This window comes from Chionomys nivalis, chromosome 17 (genome assembly GCF_950005125.1).
Source record: "Chionomys nivalis chromosome 17, mChiNiv1.1, whole genome shotgun sequence".
NCBI classification, from domain to species: domain Eukaryota; kingdom Metazoa; phylum Chordata; class Mammalia; order Rodentia; family Cricetidae; genus Chionomys; species Chionomys nivalis.
The window spans coordinates 44,116,685-44,125,642 of NC_080102.1; positions in this window are offsets into that span (position 1 = coordinate 44,116,685).

An 8,958-nucleotide genomic window follows, 5' to 3' on the forward strand; every position below is an offset into this window, starting at 1 on the left:
AGTGTGCATGGGTGTGCAAGAATTTGTGATTGTTGACTTAGAGCCTATATATATGCAGGAGTGATGTAACTGTACGGCGTGATAGATCTATTTTTAGGATTTTTTTTGAGAAATCTGCATACAATTTCCATAAAATCGACCTGGATGTTTATCTGCAAAGCAATGGATAAAGATAATGTGGTAAATGTACATTCTGCAGCTTTATGCAGTCACAAAGAAGAGCAAAAATACACCGTTTGAAGGGAAGTTGAGACAACTGGAGATTACTTTGGAAGAATTAAGTCAGAATCAAAAAGACAAATATTGTATGTTTTCTCTCGTATGTGGCTACTACATTTTGTATGAAGACAAGAAATCATTGTGTGTATATGGCAGGAGCATAGATGTGAAATATTCTGGAGGACAGTGAGGGGGTGGAAGAAAGGAGGGGCGAGTAGGAGTGGCAATGTCCTCTCCATGCTATAGGAGATACTTGCAGAAAGCCCTTCACTGTGTGCTGTGAATGTGCACTAATAAAACCAAATCAATAAATTGTTGTGAACTATAAAATGATACCTTTTGCAGTAGCATTGAACAGACTCAAATACCTAGACTTTTGTCTAATCAAATGTGCTCAAAGTCGTGACATCAACATATATGTAGAAGATATTCCTTATCAGTTTATGACAAGATAAAACTTTTAGTGCATGTGTGCAGAAACTCTTACAGTGATTTTTAACACTTCCACATTTTAATTCTACTGTATAAACATATTAAAAATAAAAACCAATTATGAACAATGAAAAATACATAGTTCTTCACTGCAGTTTAAGAAGTGCTGTGCATATATTATCCATAATTCTTTTTCTAAATTTTATTTATTTAATTAACATTTTTCACTTATTTCACAAATCAACCACAGTTTTCCCTCCCTCCTCTCCTCCCATTCTCTCACCCCTACTCCCATTCCCCCCTCCCCATCCACTCCTCCTCCATCTCCATTCAGAAAGGGGCAGGCCTCCAATGGGCTTGAACAAAGTATGACCTATCCAGTTGAGGCAGGAAAGCTCCTCCCCCTGGACAAAGGCTGAGCTAGGTAATCCAGCATTGGGGACAGGTTCCCAAATGTCAGTTATGCTCCAGGGACAGGTCATAATCTCATTATTAGCAGCATTACAAATAGACCATGCTGCACAGCTGTCATATATATGCAGAAGTCCTAGGTCAGTCCCATGTAGGCTCCCAAACTGTTGGTCCAAAGTCCATGTGCTCCCACAAGCTCAGGTCAGCTGTCTCTGTGGGTTCCTCTGTCATAACTTTGATCCCCCTGGCCTATACAATCTCCTCACTTTCTTCAGGAGAATTCCCAGAGCTTGTCCCAGTGCTTGATTGCAGATATCAGCATCGGCTTCCATCAGTTACTAGATAAAGGCTCTCTGATAACAATTAGGGTATCCATTTTAAGGAAATGGATACATTGCTCAGTTAATTTCACTATGTTTAGTGTTTATTTTCATTTAAATTCTATAGTCTCCTCGATTTTTCTCCTGACAGTTTATATCACATCAGTGTGTACTTAAACTTCTCCATTTTAGAAATGTGTATTTCAGTCAGTCTTTTTAATGTTTAACTTTTTATTTTAAATTTTTTATCTTATTTTATTGATGTGTATGTGGGTCTGTCCATTATGTTCACTACATATATACCATACCCGTGAAGGTCAAATAAGGGTGTCAGATCCACCTTGGTCTGGAGTTACAGGTGGTTATGAACCACCCAAAATTGGTGGTAGGAATGGAACTCAGACTCTCTGTTGACTGAGTTTCTGTCCTGCCCAGTTCCCACAATCATTAGGTCCTAAAGAAATCACACGTAGGTCTACATTAATCATAAACTGATTGGCCCATTAGTTCAAACTTCTTATTAACTCTTATAACTCATATAGCTCATTATTAGACTATTATTCTTATCTGTGTTAGCCATGTGGCTCAGTTCCTTATTCAGCAGACAGTCACATCTTGCTTCTTCTGTGGCCAGGTCAGAACTGCAGAGGAATGGGCTTTTTCCTTCCCAGAATTCTCCTGTTCTCATTGACCCACCTCTACTTCCTGTCTGATTGTTCCCACTTATACTTCCTGCCTGGCTACTGGCCAATCAGTGTTAATTTAAAATATAATTGAAAGAATACAGACCATTCTCCCACACCAACTCTCTATAAGAGCAGTAAGCATTCCAACCACTGAACCATGTAGCCACACACAGTTGATATCTTTTTAATAGGCTTATCATATTGACACTTGACATGTGTGCTTTAGTTTTGAAGCTTCTTAGTGGATATTGTGTATGTGTGTGTGTGTGTGTGTGTGTATGTGTACTGAGTATGCACATAGTTGAGTGTACATGCATATATCAACCAGAAGTCAGTATTGGTTGACTTCCTCAATCATTCTCCATTTTATTCTTTGAGACAGGGCCTTTCCCTGATCCTAGAACTCACTGAGATTAGTTGTAAAACTCTAGGGAACCTCCTGTCTCACCAGCTTTGTATTCTCAGCACCAGGGTTACTGACGTGCATGATCATACCTGGTGTTTTATGTACATGTTGGGATCTGAACTCAGGTCTGAGAGCATGGATGGCAGATAGTTTGCCAAATTCTTTACCCCACTTACTGGATTTTGAAGATTTAAAATAGTGTACCTCCATTTATGGCTTATATGAAATAAGTACTCCTCACTCCCCTGTGGTGTAAGACACCCTCCCAGGTACACAGATCCCCATGTCTGCAGATTCAGCGTTTTCACAGAACCTTCCAGCATCAATCTGCATGATTTAAGTCTTCTCTATATTGCCCATACTGTCTAGGGTCCTGTAGTGGCCACAATACCACACTGTCTAGGAAATGGTGATTAGGAAGGAGTTTATAGCACAGACAAGATGCTCTGATAAATAGTTCTTGTAACCTTGCAGGTGTGTGAGGATCTGACCAATAATCAGTACCACAGATGGCTGGTAGACACCACAGATGGCTGGTAGACCCCACAGATGTCTGATAGACTCTCTAGATAACTGGTAGATCCCACAGATGGCTGATAGACCCCTCAGCTGGCTGGTAGACTCCACAGATGGCTGGTAAACCACACAGATGACTGGTAGACCACACAGATGGCTGGTAGACCCCACAGATGATTGGTAGATTCCATAGATGGCTGGTAGACCACACAGATGGCTGGTACACCACACAGATGGCTGGTAGACCCCACAGATGATTGGTAGATTCCATAGATGGCTGGTAGACCACACAGATTGCTGGTAGACCCTACAGATGATTGGTAGACTCTATAGATAACTGGTAGAACCCACAAATGATTGGTAGACTCTACAGATGACTGGTAGACTCCACGGATGATTGGTAGACCCCACAGATGCTAACTTTGCAGATGGCTAGCAGACCACCTGTGCTTGTGTCATGACTTCACTGTGTCCTCTTGCCATTCACTGTCACTGTCCTCTCTGCATTCAGCTCTGACATGTTCCATAGGAGATCTTCATGACAGTGATTAAAGTATACACACTGAGGACAGCATGTAAAGAGGTTAAAAGTGCAGTCTACGATCCCACCCGAACACAGGACACCAGGCATTGGAATGGAAATGGCAAACTTGTGCCTTGCAGAAGATGATGTCAGAGGACATGAGGGATGTAGGTTTTAAATAATAAGAGCAAAGGGGAGAAAAAGCAGAATATAGGGAGCAGTGTGATGGCACAGAGGAGATGGGTTAAAGCCTTTGTCTAAAAGTCTGGTGATTGGTTCAGTCCCAGAAACCCACATGGTGGAAAGAGCAAGTTGACCCCAGCTAACTGTCCTCAAATGCACAAGTCTGTGCCTGAGCCTACTCCCAACCCCTCTGCCACACACACATAAATAATTGAATACACAAATGTAAAATAAGACAAAAAGCTTCTTTTCACTAAAGATGGACAAACATATGTCAAGTGCCAACTACAAAACACATTTATGATTCATGTGACTGACATAGCCTTGAAATGTGAGATCCATCTGAAGCAAAGGTAGTTTTGGAAACAACCTCAACAGCCCAAATAGATAGCCGAGTCTTGCCTAGTAGGAGAAGTCGAAAGGCAAAGGGCACAGGGTTTTTATAAAAAGAATACCCGATTAGTAATCTCACACAGAGGAGTTACGAATGAAATTCTGGTTTCAAGTCAAGTAGATTGGCATAGTTTTTAAAAAATCTTACATCTATAGACAAACATGAGACAATTGGACTGCCTGGATATCGCTTACTCAACACTCTGGTAGTGAAAAATAATTCGCCTTCATCCTGCAAAAGCTAAATATACTCATAACCTATGACCGAACCTAGCACTTCTATAATTATAACTCTCCAAACAACAGCTACAACAAAAATTGAAAACCAAAAATTTACTCAAACTCAGCAGGAAGTGCAGGCAGGATTCTCTCATCGGTGCTATCAAGAGCCCATTGACTTGCAAACAGCCCAGACTTGAGGCAGGATGGGTCACACTGTGAGGAAAGAGTCCATTTCACACAATGGTGGGGACAGAGACACAGCTAGTTGCAGACCAGGGGACACACCCTTGACCTTCAGGGCCAAATGACAAAAGATTACAGCAGGACTTTCTGCCTTTTGTTTAAAATAGAAAACCAAAGGAAAGCTGAACTGTCAGACTGCTCACGGTTACACACTGGTGTGGTAAAATGGTAAAGAAAATCCATAGATCCTTGAGACAAAGGCTCAGTAAGTGATACTCTGGTTAGCATCATAAAGGACTTAGAAGCTGAACCTCCAGACTTTTCTCCCTCCAAAGGGAAGCACATACCCAAATACTTAGTACATGCATTTGCATTTCCAATATTTCTCTTTGGGGGAGTCAAAATGTAATTATAGAGGATAGAAAGATACATGAAAGAAAATATGTCATTTTATCAGGTACATAAGATCATGAAAGTGTATAATATAAATTAAACTAGGAACATCTGGCAGAAGTCAAAGGAAAGTGTAAAATGAGACAAAAGCCATCATGCCCCAAACCTTTCACCAAAGGAGAAGTTGTGAGAGGATTGGAGAAAGAGCCTGTGCACACTTGCCCGAGGATGTAGGCTGCTCCCTCTGGGAAGTTGGAATGCTAGCGTCTGTCCCAGTGGCTTGTTTGTTGTGTGTGGGACACTCTCAGGCTGAGCTATACAAATCCGCCCTGACTAACCATGAAAGACACAAGATGAAAAGTCATGGGGTGCTGAGAGATGGCCTAGCTTGTAAAGCACCTGAGTCAGCTAGACAACACACATGTGAAAAAGCCTGCCACGATGAGGGTGCAGGCCTTTAATCCCAGGATGGGGAAGTGGAGTCAGGCAGATCTCCGGAGCTGCTGGCAAGCCTGCCTAGCCGAACTGTCATGCCCCAGGTGCCAGGGAGAAGCCCTGTCTCAGAAAACAAGGTGGCAGGAGAGTGAGGAGGAAGGCACCATGGTTGCACACTTCCTCCCCGCAACATAAACATTCATCCACACACATGCACACTCAAAGAGGAAAGTATCTGAAGAGAGCGTTTTCAAGACTTACTAAAGTGCATGAGAGATAGTCTAACATCTCGCTACACCAAGGAAACAATGTGGGCCTGGAATTCAAGCACATCAGCCAATCCAGGCAAAGGTAAACTATAAAAATGCACACAGGTGTTGGTTGTGGGACAGAGGCGTCATTCATTTCAAGCATAGAGCTAAGATGAGCGGTGAAGAGCTGTGAGGAAACAGTGCAGCAAGCTAAAAGCGGTGACAGTGGCAGTGGCTTTAGAGCCTCACTCCTTATATTAACAGATGTCTGAAAGGATTGGAAAAGATGAGAAGGACCTAGAAAACAAAAGAAACACAGGAGTCACAGAACAGTGGTGTTTCGTCCCCTGTCCATCTGCTTTGCAGGCCAGGCTGCCCTGCCCGGCTGCAGCCCACACAGGGCTGGAAGGAACCATGAGGAGCTTCTTCCCTGGAGCAGTGGCTGGAGGGACCTCCATCCAAGACTTCTGGAGACAGGAACCAGAGCCCCTTTGCCTCTAGCTGAACAAAAGGGGCTCTACCTGCCATCTGGCGCTCTACACAGAACCTAGCAGGGCCTGGACCTGCTAGAGGCCCCCTGCCAGTTGTTCTCCCAGCTCTCCCCTGTATCCCACTGGCTTGTACATGAGTCCCAGTGTCACCCACTCAAAAATGGGCATCCCAGAAATCCCTATATCTAGTCCCTGCTTCTCCGAGATTAGACATAATAGAAAAAATAAAAAGAAATAGATTTTTAAACGTCAAGGTATGAAAGACTCTTTTAAGACCATCATTAAAATTACAAATTATAGGAAAAGAAATAATTCTATTACAATTTTAAACAGCATGGAAAAAAATACATAACCTAAAAGTCAATAGACCAAAACAAGCATATAAAAAAATGGATGCCTGCATATGACTATGAATAGACACAGATGGAACTTTTCATATTAAAAAATGTATTTTCTTAAAATTTAAACAGAGCCCCCAAGTCATTAAAAATATATCAATTCAACAGAAAAGTATAAAAGAAGTTGAACCAAGATTTTGTGAGGAAAAACTCCCTCCAGTTCATATTAACGAGCACTGAAGACACAGAACGGGAAAAGCAGGGTGGTTTATTCAATGATCCCGTGAGATCAGGCAGCTACTCCAAAAAGGGGTGGTCATCCCACTCAGAGCAGATAGCGCTTTTTAGAACCTTGAACTCAAGTCCTGGGCTTTCTTTCCTCATACCTGAGTGATCAGGGGTATTATCTTCAGTGTCACCTGCCAGTTATGTCTGTCTTACTCAGCAAAGACAGGGCATAGTTTAATCTCTCCATACCGCACCCTGCTGTGTGTGTGTGTGTGTGTTTAAAGCTCACCAGGAACACGACTATTTCATGCCTGTGTGTCATTTGGCAAGCTTGGCTCTGTAGTTTCTAAAGGTTTAGTTTGGTCCCAGGGAGCTAGGCTGGCAGAGGTGGAATGTTTTCTCTCTGTAGCTAGATCTAAGGCACTTTTGTCTTGAAAATGAATCATTGCATGTCGTCTCTTACAGTGTCACCAATAGAGAGGATGTGACTGTCACCTCCACAAATGTGGAAGCTATCTCAGTTCTCTAATAAAGACCACAAAGGTTATGTCTACCCTACCCGGGGGCTATGCTTTCAGTAAGTTATAAGCCGATTGCTAGCAATAAGCATATGAGTTAGGGGAGTCCACATCCTTGGCATTTTGAGAAGTTGGCAGAGGGGGAGGGAAGCTGTCCCTCTTATAAATGACAGAGGAGAGTGTAAAATTTTGAACCTACTCTGAATGACACTTGGCAATATATTGGAACTTATTAATATGTCTAACCTTTGACGCAGCAATTCAGCTCCTGGAAACGGTCCCACTTGCACTCAGCGTTGTGTGCCTGGTGCTGTTTGGTGTAAACCAGCTCCTGGCAGCTAGAGTCAGGAAGGGAATGGCCACAGACAGGAGGAAGATGGCTGTGGAAGGAAAACCACATGCAATAATGTTATGAAGTTGTCAACTTTTTAATAAAAGAGCCCCATGTTTACTGAAATAGAAAACGTCTCTATTAAGTTCATAGTATAAGAGGGAAGTTCAGGATGGGTGGCCACACCCATGTCTGGGTAGAAACTGGAAGAACACCCAGAAAGGTGGGGCCCCTACACATGCACAGTTAACTACATGCAGGGGCCCCAGGGCCCCACTATGCTGCCCCCAACCCCCAGGCAGGAATTCCAACACTGGGGCCAGGATGGGAAGGAGATCTTCATTTCCATCAAAGTTTTAGTTTTGATTGACAATAGTTAAGTATTTGGAGATACCATACAACGTACTGCATGATCACTGACTGGGTGATTAGTTTGCCATTTCAAACAGTGCTCACTGCTTTGCGATGAAACCATCAAAATCATTTCAGACCTTTGTGGAAATTTATATGTGGTTCACGTGAGAAATGTCTCCAATAAGCTCTGGCATGTGAACCCTTACTTCCTACTTAGTGGCACCATTTAGGGAGCTTCGAGTGGTGCAACCTTCCCGAAAGAAGCATGTCACTGCGTGGTGTGGGAAGTCCTTCTGTATATGAGTTGCTTTTATTGGTTAATGAATAAAGAAGCTTTGGCCTGTGATAGGACAGAATAGAGCTAGGCCGGAAAACTAAACTAAATGCTGGGAGAAAGAAGGTGGAGTCAGAGACACCATGGAGCCTCCAGAGAAGAAAGATGTGAGCTGCCAGCTGGAACCTTGCCAATAGGCCACAGACCTAAAATACAAAATAATAAAAATGGGTTAATTTAAGATATAAGAGCTAGCTAGAGCCGGGCGGTGGTGGCGCACGCCTTTAATCCCAGCACTTGGGAGGCAGAGGCAGGCGGATCTCTGTGAGTTCGAGACCAGCCTGGTCTACAAGAGCTAGTTCCAGGACAGGCTCCAAAACCACAGAGAAACCCTGTCTCGAAAAAACCAAAAAAAAAAAAAAAAAAAAAAAAAAGAGCTAGCTAGAAATACGTTTAGCTATTGACCAAACAGTATTGCAAATAATACAGTTTATGTGTAATTATTCTGGATCTGAGCAGGCAGAAATGAACAAACTGCCTCTGCCAACAGCTGGGGGTGGGCTTCGAGATTATGTGCACTTGCCTCACTTCTAGTTTGCCTTTTCTGTTTCGTGCTTGTAGATATGAGCTCCCCACTTCCAGTTCCAGCTGCCTGCTGCCATGCCTTTCGCCATGATAGACTCTATCCCACTGGCCCCGTAAGTCCCAATAAACCCTTTCTTCCAAGCTTCTTTCAGTCATGATGTTTTATCACAGCAACAGATAGGTCCCTTGTGCTGGTCACTGGGGTAATGGCTCAATAGTTCAAGTGCTTGCTATAAAACCATGAGGACTTGAAGTCAGATCCCTGG